Source organism: Bombus vosnesenskii, unplaced genomic scaffold, assembly GCF_011952255.1.
Source record: "Bombus vosnesenskii isolate JDL3184/JDL3185 unplaced genomic scaffold, Bvos_JDL3184-5_v1.1 scf7180000013285, whole genome shotgun sequence".
Classification (NCBI taxonomy): domain Eukaryota; kingdom Metazoa; phylum Arthropoda; class Insecta; order Hymenoptera; family Apidae; genus Bombus; species Bombus vosnesenskii.
Window position 1 is genome coordinate 1481937 of NW_022882938.1, and position 16141 is coordinate 1498077.

The window sequence follows — 16141 nt, forward strand, 5'->3', positions numbered from 1 at the left end:
AATAGGAAGCTTTAATATCAGCCTCTTTCTCCCTTATCCCACAGCAGCGGCTTATAAAGCCACGACAGAATATCCAAAATAATCTTTCGCCACATAGTCTCTCTTTTCCTTCTTCTTTCTCGATTTCTTTTTCTAATAACGCGGCCTTTTCGTTCTCCAACCCTCGAAGTTCTTATTAAAATATTCGCAATCTGTGCTCTACGGAACGATGGATATTCATGGTCGTTTTGTGGTCAGAATATTAGTCAATTAAAAGAGAACAGTTTGGAGGTGAGAGGGACAATACGAAAAATTCACGCACAAGATAGAAATTAGGATAGTTTCGATGGAATATGAAGTAATTATTGTTATTTGAGAGTATAATTATCGTGTATCTTGTATAATGAATCGTTTTTCTGTAAGTAGGTAGGCAAAAATTAGGTTTCGTTAGGTTGCGGTAGGTTAGGGTTAGGTGTTAAAAAAATTAAAAATTGGAAGGTCGTGATACGTATGTATCCTGTATTTTAAACGAAACAGATTTATGCAAAGCATGAAAAAATTTAAAATAAAAATTCCAAGGGTGGGGGAAAATTGAAACTGCCAGTACGTTCATACGAGCGCATATCGAATTATAATAACAAATAACCTGGCATGACTATTCGAGAATTAAAATTATTATATCGGTGGAAAATTGAAATGGTTAAAACGTCATCTATATCTAGAGCAGGAATCCAAAAAAATTAGGAAATCAAAATTTGCAGTTTAGTAAGTTCCCTAATCTTAATTCTCCTGAAAAAAAAAACGACAACCAAATCTGATCCCTCCCCACCTCTCTCTCTCTCTCTTTCTTCCTTCAAATTATTTTCCAATTATTATAATAACAAGTAATTTTAACAAATATGAATTTTACTGACATTCTTCGATTTATCAAATCATCCGTGAGGCTAAAATAACGAGACACACGATCGGAATAACTTGCAAGGAAAAATCGTCCCCTGGTTCCTCCGTGAGGTCGCTAAAATCGCATCAATCGCTGAAACTCCGGCAGGAACGGGACTCATAAATGCAAAGCAGGGCCATCGAAGTTCCAACATGTTCGATCGCAAAAATAAGAAGGAAGGATCAAACGGAAGAAGATAAAATGACGAGATAGATGGCTGCGTCGATGAATAATACATCCTTGTGGAGGTCTTGCCGATACATCATGCCGAATTCGCGTCCAAAAAGGGATTGCAACTTTGCTGTAAAGACCTTTGGGAATCGTATCGTGGTTTTAACCGCTCCGAAGAAACTAAAACGAAGTAGCAAGACTTTAAAGATGATTGCTTGCCCATCCCTCGTTTCCAGTCTACGTTTTGCGTCCTTATTTCGTTTATTTTCGATTTTTACTTCACTTATTTTCGGTACTCGTCGAATAAATTGCATACACAGCTTGGGAAAATGTTTGCGAGCTAAGAAAATTGGAGAAAATAAAAGGGAAAAAATTAATTTGATTCTGGTAGAAATGCAAAAATTACTTCTATACATTCCTGGCTATGCGTATATATAGAAGGGTTGGTTTTACGTTCCATAAATTTTCTTTAAATCCATCGGACATTTTAACTGTATAATAAGCTCCGAGAACGTTTCATTTTATCTCTGTTATTAATCCGTTTCAACAAAGAAATGGAAATCTCGATTATTTCCTTTTTCACATTCGACAGAGAATTTCTTAAAACAACCACGTTTAAAAGAATTTTAATTCATTTAATTCTCAAATATTTTATAAATTCAATGTAAATAATTCCCTTTAATTAAGATAATAATTAATAATACTGATATCAAACGTCTAATTTATATTGTAGGATCTCGTTGATGATATATTAAAGATAAATAAAATGGTAATAATTTTAAGTACCAAAGCGAGAAGATTTCGAAAACAATGCGATCAGCCTCGTCGTACAAACGGACAAAATTGTTCCTCAGCTAATTAATCTGATTATCGGCGGACCATGGGAGAAATTTATTTTTCGTCGTGGGACCAAAGCTCTTGAGTATCGCGAGGCAAACAAATCAACGTTCTTCCAGATTCAAGGGACAAATAAGCCGATGGAGGGAATGGATTCGATAGATCGAGCGCTTTTATGAACAAACAAATAACCGAATCGAGATTTCACGGTTCTCTCTTTGCCACTCTCTTCATTAAATTGGATTTACTGTATTTTCGTAGAATCATTCGCGAACAAATAACGAGACATAGCCATTTGATCTTTAAATGAAAACGGATTTAATGGACGATAAAAGAGTGACAGTAACAAGAGAAACATTTGTTCCTAGGTGTTTTAATTTCTAAAATATAATTTTCAAAATATGACTTTATTTCTCAATTTTTGAGATCCCTTTTACAACTAGTACAAAGATACAGCTAGTAGAAAGATATACCTGTTGAATATTTCTTAGGAAATTATTTACTGTTATATATTATATTATAACGTCACTAAATTCGGGTTTCAAATATTTGCTTGTTGCATTATTGGCTTTTGATGTATTCGAGAAAAATGAATAACATATTTCGACGTAGAAAATGTGTTATAGTCTTTCCCTCTTTAACGAAATATTTGAAATCGTTGCAAGTATGCACCTAATGACGTCAATCTTTGATTCTTCTTTTGTTTCGTGTAATTTTTGGCTCCAGCGAATTTTGTATATTAACAATAACCCGCATCAACATCTATTTTACGTATTTAAAAATCCTTAAAACAAAAGAACCAACACTTTTAAGTAAAAGATTATGTAAAACAGCAAAATCACTATTCAACTTGTTATCGACAAAGCAATGTACTTCATCGATAGATAAACCATATGAAGAAGAACCGATAATAACGATTCTCCTTTCGGATATCCTTAAACAAATCCTAGATCTAATAAAACACAACATGAACGTCACACTTACGTGTTTAATTTCTGTTTTTGATTAATCCACGATAGTTTGAACAAATGTTCTTTGATACTCGTCGAGGATCTGCAAAGGAAAGAAAAGAATCTTTAAGAACACTGGCGAACCACATAGAATCATATTAATTCATGACAGAACGAGATGGTAGAGCGACGAAGAAACGCAGGATTTTCACAGTAAAATTACGTTCTCCATAGAATAATACTGTTCCTGTGAGAACAGCGAGTAAGGAAAGTTCGATTCACGTCCGCCATCGCGATTTCTGACAGCTTTTCACGTGACAGCATTAATCTCTCGGCTCTTTCCTTCCTTTCGCTCCATCTTTCTCCCTTTTATCATAATAATTCCACAGCTTCTTGAGCTGCGCATGCCTGCAATTACGCCTAGCGATTCCATAAAATTTTCCACCATTATTCCCAGGAACTATCTTGCGAATCCTTCATTTTTCTTTGTCTCGTAATCCACAGCGTCGCCATCCTTTCAGCCCTTCACTTTTCGATTATCTTCTCGGACGTCTTTGGCTTGCTCCTTTATCTTCCATTTCGAGTGATCATTGTTTTCCGCTTGGTTGTTCATCCGACTACTTTTGTTCATGTTGCTTCCCAGCAGTTCTTACTTTGTTTTCTATCTATTTTTTTTCCCCTTTCAATCATATAATGTATCCTTTCGAGTTTCGTTCCCTTTAAACTCGTTCGCTTTATGAAGTTTCCCTGCTACGTTTCCTTTGATTTTCTGTTCAATTTCCCTTCTTTCCTCCAACGGTTGCCTTCTGCATTCTTTTTTTTCTGTTTCTCAGGTATTTCTTTCATTTTTGTACGAGTTACATTGCTTCGCTTCCACTATAAGGACTCTCTTGTATGTAGTTTGTATTGTTTTCGAGAGTTTTCCCCTTTTTTTATTTAACGGTCGTACTGATTTTTGTAATTTCCTTGGTCTGCAACGAGAATCGTCTGTTTTTAACATCTTTCACTACGAAGTTTAGGTTAAATGTAACCTTCAAAGACTACCATGAGTGAAATCTCACACTATATAAGTTTCTTTGTGATATCGAATAATTGTGTTCGTTCGATAACGTAATTGCGTTTAGTTCGACATTATTTCTCTACAAACTCGATGTCCTTTGATGTTAGCTTTCCAGAATTCGTGTAACATAATTACGAATAAATAGAATCTAGAAGACATTCATTTTAAATATTGTTGTTTGTTGAAAACCATTTGTCCATTTATATTACTATTTTCTGTGTTTACTGTCTGTACGTAATTACCTAAATAACAAACGAGACACCGGTAGATAAATTGCCAATTAAATATTTACAATGGCCCGTGTTTTCCCAATTCTAATGATTTAGTTCGATTCGACGCATCGTATTTGCGTTCTCATTATTTTTCCCAGCGTTCACACATTGCTTGCCCGTAATTTCCTGCATTTGTCGTTTAAGATCGCGTGTGCACTCGATGTTCGCCGAATTTGCCACGCTTTATCACGTTCGTCGTGCTCGTTACCCTTTTGGTCGTAGTTCCTCATTTACCCGGGCTTCGTTCCCAACTCCCAAAAAGAATCAAAAATCTTCTCCATTTTACCGCTCTAATTAAATGAAAAGAGAACGAAGACGAGATAATTCCTAATGAATTCGCTTCTTTTTTTCCCCAACCATTCTTAATTTTCTTCTCCGCCAAAGAAAACTAAATTTCATAAAAATTAAGGTCAACAAAAGTATTACTTTTCGGCAAAAGTTATAATTCAATCTGCTTCGTGACAGATTTTCTGCAATAGTCAGAGCGACAGGACAATGTTCTCCGCTTTCAGATTTAGGGAAACAGATTTAGTACAGTTCAGCAGAGTTAGAGTTCAGTTCAATTAAAAGTAAACATATTATAGCAAGCGAATCTTTGTCCTGTTTCTGTTTTACCTATTTCTTGGAATTTTAAGACTGATTTGTAATTGTGACAACGGAATTTCGATTAGGAATTTTAATTAATTAGAAAAATTAAGTAACTTTGTTTCTCTTTCTGTAAATATCTCGTCCAATTTAAAAGTATTATAATCTAAACATAGAATGCTGTCTCCTTACTGCTGCAATATCTTTATATCATGAAAAATGAAAAATTGTTTGTTAAGAGATTTTAATAAAAAAAAAAAAAAAAAAAGAAAACGCAATACAGTTTTACTATTTAACAAACACGAAAACAAACGTGGAGGGATATCGTATGAAAATTTGTCCTCGTTTCTATGCAAGAACGAAGGCTCCAATAAAAAAATCCCAGATTGAAAGTGCTCGGTTGTCGGCGATGCGTAAGGAAAACGTTCTCCACCCTCTTCGCCATCTCCATGACGTCTGTTCGATGACAGACACCGTTGATCTGTTCGCCCTCGTTCTTGCTCTCGCGTGTCGTCTCGTTTTCTCTATCAAACCACCTGGCCGGTTCCCTTGTCGTCTCTCTGTTGCCTCGCCGACTGCTCGTCATGTGCAAATGCGTTTCTGAAAAGCCTCGCAGCCTGTCTGCGGCACGACGTGCGACGAATTCTTCGGCCAGCTCGTCTGCATCCTGTTCTACGCAGTGTAAAAGGAGAGAGAGAGAGAGAGAAACTGAGGAAAGGGTGACAGTACGAAAGAAACACAGGGGATAGGGAAAAGGTTGGAGCAGGTATGGAGGAGAAATCGGCACGAAGGCGAGGGAAATATTGAATCGAGAACAGGGAAACGCAGTGATTCCACGCGCGTGAGTGAAATACGTTCGACAAATCGCGTATTTGTATATGGACTCTATAATGTTACTCCGTTCGTTCGTCTCTTCTTAAATCTCTTCCGTTTCTTTTTCTCGTAGTATAAACGGCAGTGAAGAGTGAAGGTAAATATTTGAAAACGAATCGAAATTATTAACACGAATGTTAAAAATTACAGTTCAAATACATAGTTCGATTCGTTTGATTCTAACAGTCGAGATAGATCGAACACATATTTAGCGAATGAAATTAATTTTTTTATACTCGATGTTTTGTTGCTTAGTAGTCGAAAATTTTTACGTAAATATTTCTGGTTAATAATGTTAAAGTAATTACCTCAAGAAAAACTCTACACCTTTCCTTTTGTATATCCCTGACCTGGAAACCGCTGTTACGAAGAGAATAGAATTTAGTGAAAAATTCAAAATAAGGAGAGATCCATATTATTGTACCCTTGAATATAAATATTGTTTCGGACTAGAAGATCTAGAAACAAAAGAGCTATAAGTACATTTCTATTGTTGTTTCTTGTAGCCTTCAGCTAGAGCTACACACCAAAGTTAACTTTTTGGTACTGTTTTTTTGCTATAAATATATGAACGTGCTCCCTTTCCTCTGTTGTATTGTAACACTGTAAAAGTGAGGATCTGAATCAGCATACACTATACCTGTACTTATACCTATACTGTTTTCAATATATTTTTCTATTGCAAATTCATCCACTCGTTCCTCTATCAGTCAACCTTAACAAATAATGTACAATTCCTCAAAATTTCCCGCTAATCATCAGTAGATACAATAACAAAATATTCGTTTTCAATTTATTTATTTACAGTGGTACCTACACTTGCGAGGATTATTAGCGACTACAATTGTATTCCATGAATTTATAGAATATTATATTACATTAGTACGGTGTTGTTTGGCTAGAAATACGTACGATATTCGCATTGTATTAGGTATATTTATACACTTGATTATATACTCGAGTACCATTATTTCTCTGCGGTTAGATTAGTTGGAAGAAGTTTGTGTCTTTTAAAAACTGTAAGAGCCGTTTTACTTCTTCCTTTTTACGTAGCATCGTCTTGAGGTTTGGCATCGGCTTGGAATGTTGCGCTGTTTCCTTTCGTTTTGAAACTTTGGGTATTCAATTAGCAAATGTGTTGTAAATGTGTTACACTTGTTCGATTCTTCTTTTGCGATTAGATAGATGTGATTAATTTTGTGATGTTTCCCAACCAATGAATTTATAGCTCAATTGGAAAATTTGTTAATAGAACAATTATCGACATTCTTACGCAATTTCAGATTGCCATCAGTACGAATCTACAAAATCCAGAGGCACTAATCGCAGAAAAGAGTAATATTACGCAATTCTTCGTGCGTACAAGAAGGATAATAAAACGCGATGATGCGCGTTTCTCGTATAGTAGGTATTTTTCATGGCTCACCGGGGTTATGGGCACACGAGCACGCACACCGCGTCATTATTTTCCGCTGTTTTTGCCACGGTTTGAAGTTTTCGTTAATTACCATTGGTAACTGAAAAACGCGCTTTAATTATTCGTCCGGAGAAATAATAGACGATGCTGGACTCGATAGAGTAACGCATTTATCCTCAAAAAAAAACATATCAGTTTTGCGCGACGAACGATAAATTCCTTTATCAACATACAGTCGCAATTTTTGCAGCTCCCCCTCCGCCTACTCTGCGTAAAGTAATTACTATATTTGCGTATCTCGTTTCCAAATATTTTATTTACCTTGCTACAATCAGAAAAATTAACAACGACGCGTCCATACGAGCCTGTCATAAAAAATGCATCCGACAGAATAATTCATATTTTTGTCAATTACACAAAACGTGCCGCGTTTTGTTGTTATAACTTGTATTTTTTTTTTTCATTTCTCAAATGAGAAATATTGTCGTTGTCAAATATTTTCTATACGTGAAAAAGTACCGGTGCATTTTTTATCGAGATACTTTGCTGCTGGCGTCAGAGGAGAAATTTCGCCCAGTATAAAGAGTTAGTGTTAGTGTTATACTTCGATCAATATTGTAAAAGCCAGTTTAAGTATGCGAGATAGGCAGGCTTCACCTTCTATAATGAATTCAGGTAGACCGCCGTTTCTTCGCGATTTTTCCTCACCAAGCTACACGATAGTTCGTAAATAGACGATTTTTCCATCAGAACTTAGTGATCCTTTAATTTTGTGCAATACTTGCTCTGAACTCGTATATTTATGTAAATTCTATAGAATTCAAACTATCCGCCAACCGACGTTTTTACTTTTCTTTTGTTTTACCAGCAGTCATTTGCTGAATAGATCACGAGAGAAGAACGGTAATTTAGGATTTAGAAAATCGACTCTTGATTTTCCAGGTAAAATTTGTAGTATATTTGTTATTAACTGTTATTGTATTTAATTGAATTATTCCCAAAATAAACTCGATTTTCCAGAATCGATCGTCTGATTTATCCTACGAATTTACGTTATTATATATACATATATACAGGGTGGTTGGTGACTGGTGGTACAAGCGGAAAGGGGGTGATTCTACGCGAAAAAAGAAGTCGTAAATATAGAATAAAAAGGTTTCGTTTGAGGGTTTGTTTTCGAGAAAATCGACTTTGAATTTTCGCTCGGTACGCGTGCACTTTATCACGTCTCGTTATAACGGATCTCACTGTAGATCGTTGTCTCGATGGAAAAATAAAAAAAAAATTAAAAAAAAATTTTTTATTCTATATTTTCGACTTCTTTTTTCGCGTAGAATCACCCCCTTTCCGCTTGTACCACCAGTTACCAACCACCCTGTATATGCGTGTATGTGTGTTGAAGTATGCTCGAAATATGACAGAATAAGAGAGAATAATCATAAACGATGGTTACACTAAAGTGCCTTATTCCAAGAACCACCCCTTGGAAAACATCGTGCAGATATATTGCGCAATTAACAACCCCGCAAACGATCATCGATAAAACGTGCGCCGGAAGAACTCAGCGGGGGAGTAGAGCCGGAAACTTCCAACCAGAGAACGGAACACCTAATCCAAGCCGCAAAACTATAAAAAGTACAATCATAAAGACACTCGAAAACCGTCTAACGAATCTCTTCGCGCGATATTATGGCGAGCAGACACGCGTGCCACGACTCAGAGCGAAGAACGAGAGAAACAGAAAGCTAGGGAAAAAAGGTAGAAAGGAAAAATGGAAAAGGAGGAGAAGAGAAGAGAAGTTTCCTGGCGTACGATAAAGTCAGCCTCTTGAGGTAAGCTAGCAGCGTTTAAAACGCAGTAAGGACGAGCGTTCGTCTGAAAATGTCTATGAATTTTTCCTGCGCTGGAGTATGTATTGTCTTAGCTAAGTCTGTGCGGCCTCGTAAGGCGCGCAAAGGCGACGTTGTTTCATTAGAAAATTCGCGTTTTAACCAGCGCGCTGGTTCTTTCGTTTTATCGAGGTGCCCTCGGCCTCTGTTCTCTCGAAATTTCTGGTCCGACGCGGACATGTCTCGCGTTAAGCTGGATTATATTCGAAATGAGCGAATGAAAATGAGTATTTTAAGTGTTTCGAAACAGCTTCAGAGGCTCGAAAACGGTGCTGAAATGTTCTGAGATTAGTCAAGACTGGGAGTCTAATGTTTTCAAGGTGGAAGAAACGCCATGGAAGAAAATATAAATTATTCTTGATATTCAAAATTCAGATTACTCGTAGTATTTGGTATTTGTAGATTTTATTCGAAGCGTATAGAAAAAATTGAAGAAGAATGTGGGTAAAATATTTGTTGAATATTTACGACAAATATAAACTTTTATCTATAAATACAGAAGAATGTAGATGTAACGCTTATAAAGTATTCACTGCAATTAGACTCATCTTGAGTACACTCGTTTAAAATATACAGTTTTATTTGAGAAATACTTGGAATACGGTGATGGATAAAATATTTCTAAAGTATCCAGGATAATTCGGACTATCTAGGGTATCCACGACATGAAATTTCATTGAAAATTCTTAGAGGAATTTTTGGATATAAAATACTCGAAACACGCACATCTAGGATACACTTAACCTACAATTTAAAATATGTAGAACGTAGAATACCAAGGACATCTGGAATATTCAGGTAGCAGGATACTTAAAATATTTAGGACACAAAGTATAGAATATCTATACTATAGAATATCCACGATATTTAAAAGAGATCAATAATATCTAGCTTCATTCGATTCTAATAAGGAGAATTCGAGAGACACAAAGAACGGAGTAAGAAAACAAAAGATTTAGGAAGGAGCAGAAGAAAATTCCGAGATGAAATGGAAAAATGTAAAGCATAGTCACCTCGTAATATCGTTCACGGGTCCGTAATCGCCTAAAAGCTAGTCAGGAATCAACCCGTACGAGGAGAAAAAGTTTCTCGAGCTGTGGAGATCAGTATCTTCGGTTCACCCGGTGTGTATCGATCCAACACGATGGAGTAGAGAGCACGTGTACCGCGAAATTGCAGTTGCCTCCGCTCGTTCGTCGTCCCACGCCTTATCTCACCGCCGTGTCGGTTCCTTTGCTTCCTTCCTGATTTTCTACAACCACCCGTGCACGTCGACCTTCTAATTATGAGGAATTACCGCCCGGACTTAAATGATAAGAATCGCGACACCTGACCCACGAGCTCGTTTCTTTGTCGGATCAACGCGACGCCTTTATACCTGAGGAATTTAGTAATTCAGAAGTTTGCGATTCAGCGAAGATTGGAGGAAATCAAGTGGACGAAATCAAAGAGAAACTTCGATTGGACGAAAACAAAGAGAAATCGTCGAGATATTTCTGAAAAGCTTTTTCTGTCGAGATCAAGTTAATCGTACCGTAAGAATTATTATCGAGATGCAAAGAGCTAACACGTGTTGTAGCGAAGTTACGTTGTTCGTATTTTCAGTCATTTTCAAAGTCATTTTCAGTATCATTTTATTTATGTAAATTTTTAATAGAGATATTGTTCGGTACACGCAGTTGCTAAAAAATTCGTCTCGCTATTTCCTCGCCATGTTGGTAACAAGCATCTGCTCCATTCACTGTCCTCGTCAATTGTAATCCCATTTTCTAGAATTATGTTGTCTTCTGTTCGTATTACTTACTTTCTCAACTTTCCTTTATCCGACACCGTAACAAAGATCCACGCGATTTCTTCGTACTAGGGGAATATAGTAACTTAGAAGTTCGTGTTTCAGCGTGAATGGAGAAAATCAATCGTGCAAAATCACAGCAAAACTTTTAACCCATGCGAGACTCTTATTAAATGACACGAAAATTTAATACGCTTGCACGTAATTCATTAGAATATAGCTGCTACATACACGATAAATACGGCGGAGTACAAATGCGTTTTGCAGCCACTGTATATCTGCAAAAATCTACTAATTCGTCGATTAACAATTCTCAGCGGTACACTCGCATCAAGGAAACTCATCTTGGACAAAATGAACGATTTTCCAAATATGATTACCATTTGAACGAATACGTCGGCGATCTCGTTATTTCTCGTTCAAACTGTATACTTTGAGGAACTAAAACATACAAGTCACAACTATGTACATATGACGTAGGTGCAAACTGTGTACACAGAAACAAACTACGCTGACCAGTCGACCAACAGGTCAGGTCTGCGGTCCATGTATTAAATACGTGGGAACGTGACAGTGTTTCTTCTGCAAACGCGAACGTCAGCGTGTCTATTACACAGCGGAGCTATACATATATGTATATTGCCGGACTTGCAACGCGTTGAGTCCATGTAACACAGCGATCCTGCTGAACTATGGGGCCTGCAGATTAACCGTGTGCATTACCCATGGCGCTTTCACACAGCTGTGGTTTTATTGAACTATGGATCCATAGGTTATTATGCCCATTAACCGAGGCTTCTGCCGTAGTGGCAGTTTTATCGAATCAACGACACACAGATCGTGATATTTATGCAGCGAGTGTGCACAGGGTTCCGATATAACGATGATCGCAATTCGACGTTAACGATCATCGCACTCAAACCGCCGCCAATTCTGCTTATTATATACGTTTCAATGCGAACCCACGTGTAATGCTCGGTTCTATTGACTTGTAAACTTACAAACGATTCCGATCAATTGCATGAATGACGAGAAAGAGAGAGAGAGAGAGAGAGAAAGAGGAGAGTACGATCAAAAGGTTGGTCGAATTTTCTATGTTTGCGTAACACGGATCGCTATACGCCAATAGGAATTAGTCGATTCGTTCATTGCGATTCCTGTTTGTTTGTTTGTCTATTTATTAAGCCGTGTCATTTGATCTCTTCTGTATAGTTTCTCGCCATACGTTCATTCTACTCATCTATCATTTTCTCTTCGCGCTATTTACTCCGCGTCGTTCCCGTAATTTCATCTAAATCGTTCCGCTTAACATCGATCGATTTTACTTCGTATCCAAAGTGATTCGATAAATACATTTGAAATATATAAACGAAGAATACAATTTTAGCTGTCACTAAAAATACTTGTATCTAGTAAGTTTGTAAGCGTGTAAACACTCAGATACGATACATAGAGAAAGACACAGGAAGCGTTAAGTACCGTGGCAAATGATCGTAATATTTCAAAATATATTTATCGTTACTCGAACCTGCCCTAATACGAGTGTATTTCCGATTCAGTGATCTTAAACTACATACGTGTAACTTATCATGTTAATCTATAGTACAGTATTTTCGTATATCGCTATTTGTAAGTACCTACATAGATCTGCCGAACACTGTTATTGATAGGTTCAAAGTTTAATAGGAATTCCGTTGAACAGGATCAGGGAGGATATTAAACACGGTAATCCGTCACTCCGCAGTCACACAGGGATTTCGATGCGTGGCATCACTATCCATCGAGTGTAATAATCTGTAGAATTGTTGAATGAAATTGGTAAATATAATTAGCACATATCAAGTATAATATACTAAATGTCATCTGTGTGATGTACGAATATTATGCTATGTTGTGATATTACGTATTATATATTATATGTAAAAGCATCATTGCATATAAATCGTTGTCTTTTCTTTTCAACAGAATACAATGCACCGAGAATATCATTCAGTGTCACATCTTGATAATGTACTTTGGTCGATTATATTGCACGATAAATTTTCACTTCTTCGTTGAGAAATGGATTGAACGTCTTTTTCTTCTTCTTAGCTATTGTTATTTTTATATCTCCAGAATTATCTGATAATTTTTCGTTAAACTGTGAATTTCCATAACGTGAATCGTCTATTCATGGTATTGGTATAACAGCAATAACTGAACGACATTTTATAAAACAATAAACAAGTGCTTACATATTTTTAACAGTAGCACGTGTCTTGCCACCGGACTATATTTATTTATTTTTAAACCTATTTTTGTTTGTTTTTAAAATTTCTCTCGGTAAATTGTTTCTGATTTAATAAAAATTCTCTTCTGGAATAAAATTACGCTGTAAATTCTTCGATGTATTTCGTATCTTGTTACATAATATCGACACCGCTTTTGTTCTAAATTTTTTACATTGATTGTGAGTCGACTAAAATCGTATCATTCCTACCATTGGCACGGATTTTCCTTTCCCCATTTAACGCATGCTATTTGGTGCTTTATCGATCGGATAGCAGTCATCTATCGTTCACCGATCGAATACGTTGCATAGAAAAATCAAGTAATTTGCATTTCACCGTTACATCGAAATGCTGCCGACCATATGCTAACGCACAGCAATAAAAGTCGTTTCGCGGGTGCAACAGACCCAATTTAGCCACATTAACCATTCAGCAGCGGTATAAAAAACGATACGTTGTTCCAATCGCGCCTGGATCGTTTCAGCTCGTCGATCGCAATCGCATTTTCGAAAGCACGTTTCATCTTCTCTCACATCGAAAATCATTCGAATGCATTTTCCATTATTTCTCTCTCTTTCTCTTTTTTCTCTTTCCTTTTTTTTTTTTTTTTTTTTTTGATTCATTGAATTTGTTTTCCACGCGATCAATCGATTCCTGGAAGTTAAAGTTGTTCTCGGAGTACAGTTTTCAAACTGTAATTCATATTTTCAATTCGGATCTAATTTTGAAATCGAAGTTGTTTTTGGAACTCGATCTTATAATTCCAATTTACCTTCAAGAATAGAACTCAATTTTGGAACTCGTGTTCGCGCCAGCAACACAATTTCGTAACTCGAACTTCACTTTCAATTAAATTGTATCCACAAGCCACGTTAATTAACGCGAATCGAAAGGCAGAGAAAAACGGTAATGTCGCGAACGTTGTTTCTAAATAGGAACTTTTATTATCTTAAATTGGAATTCAGATTGGGTCTTACGGCTAAGAGTTTGAAACAGAACCTAGGGCGGAAACATAAAATTTTCAACCCAAGTAAAATCCTAGGATCCAAATTTATGAAACTAAACGGTCTTTTCGCTTCTAAAATTCTGCTCCGTCCGTTCATGCCTCAATCTCCATTCCTAAAGTAGCAGCCATCTCTCAGAGCGAGTGAGTCTCCGTTTCTTAATGCCAGCCACTTAAAGGATAGGTCGGAATTACCACGAGGCAAATCTTTGCTCGCGATGAGAACAAGCTCCGGGAAACGACGAAATCTCGAGTCAAACGTAATTTCGCGAAAGTTATTACGAATGTACCGTGCGAGACGACGAGAGAGCGGCTAAAACGAGAAAAACTGACAGAGAGATTGAAATTCGAAGCTGGCTATCAACACAGAGTCAACGAGAAACGTCGCTCATTTTTGCGAATTATTATTCCGTTGCGACTGTGCCTCGTGAGAAATTGCTTCACCATGTTAAATAAAACCTTGTGCATCCCTGTTCGCGATCTTAATCATGTCGATTGTAATCTCACGAGATACGCCGATTATTATTTCAGCGTGATATCGAGATTTTATTCTCTTAATGATGGTTTAACTATAGGTCGATTGTAAAATTTCCGAGCTAATTGTTTTTCATCGTTCTCGGTTAGTCGGTTGAACGAGAAACGTAAAACGAGAAAGATGAATACAAATTTAATTTGATTAGCGTGTAATATTAATAGTAATACCTTCATTAAAAACTTGGTAACAAACTTTTGCCGTTTCCTACTGACAAGCATAAAGAAACGTTTCACGAAACGACCGAAATTACGAGATCTCCTAATAAATGGTAAAAGCGCGGGAAACTTTGAAATATCTCGTACATCGTGGTTAGGATATTTTGTTAACGACTAGCCCGTTTCGAAGATTCCTTCAATTTTAAACGGTCACGTAATGAAGTTCTAATTGCAATTATTCATCCACCTTCTGCGATTAAACTTCGCGAAGGATGTAATTTCACTCGATTTTTCTCCAACCCGTTATCTCGTTATTTTAAAATTATATGATAATTACAGAATATAAAATCGTATAATAACGACGTTGCCTCAAGTGCAGAATTTAAAAAATCAACGTCGAGATTCTCAACAGTTTTATTTTTAATCAGACCAACTCAAACATGGAATATATTTCGCAAAAATCAAATCTTTCGCTGTAATATACTTATTATATATCCATTAAAATTAATTATTATATATTTCGATCGAGGAAGAATATTAAAAAATTCGGCTCAGCTTGTTAACAATCGAGAAAATAAAAGAGAGCAGAAATATTCGAACTCTAATTTCCCTTAACGAGCAACCATGAAACAAGTTTGAGCCATTACCTTTGGTTCGAACAGTGGCGAGCACCGCGTGCGAAATTTATGTCGGACAATTAGGCGGCATTTAGAAACTGCAACAGAGTTTTCCTTAATTTCCGCCGGAAGTCGAAGGTCACGCGTCCCTGGGGACAATTTCAGGGGTCGGCGTACGTGTTGTATGTACCACGTTCTCTCAGATAACCTTCCAACCCCTGCAGCTGGAGGCGTGGAGAAGACGAAAGAAGACGGCGTAAAGGGATCCTTTCTCTCTTTGTCACTCTCAGACGACCTGAACCGCAGTGCGGAGAAGCGTGAAGCCGGTTAATCGCACTTGGCTCCACGACCTCGTGCACCAACCCTAATTTCCTAGTCGGCTGTTTAAAACTCTTCCATCAAGTAGTATTTACGAATTTTTGCTTCTCAGATCTTCTTAGGATACGTTTATTTTTTATCGAAATTTTTATTGACAATAAATTCATTATTTATTTATTGTAAATGGGTCGACTAATTTTATATACGTAGATGATGAAATTCTATGTGGGACACGACTTGCATAAGTAATATTATTTTAGCGGTTAAGAACGTCATAGAGTGTTAAATAGACGTTACAGTTAAAACGAGACACTGAATGGCCAAAGATATTAAAAGTATCGGTGAACTTGTTACGTAATTTAGATAATTTGCTGATGACATCAATGTGTCCGAATCGAGTTTGCTTCTGGTTTTTGAACTTTTTACCGCTCCATGACAAATCTTTATTAGCACTTGATTAACCGTCGTGATAATAAGA

The 16141-nt window shown here is 36.7% G+C and overlaps 1 protein-coding gene across 2 annotated transcripts in view; it reads right to left on the reverse strand.

The window, feature by feature from the left end:
* The window catches only part of LOC117232120 (prolyl 4-hydroxylase subunit alpha-1), a 222372-nt gene that overhangs the window by 91030 nt on the left and 115201 nt on the right, over positions 1-16141 (reverse strand). For both annotated transcript variants that reach the window (XM_033491286.1, XM_033491285.1), the window contains one exon: positions 2912-2980. The gene's annotated coding sequence lies outside the window, so the exon portion shown is untranslated. The remainder of the gene's footprint in view (positions 1-2911; positions 2981-16141) is intronic.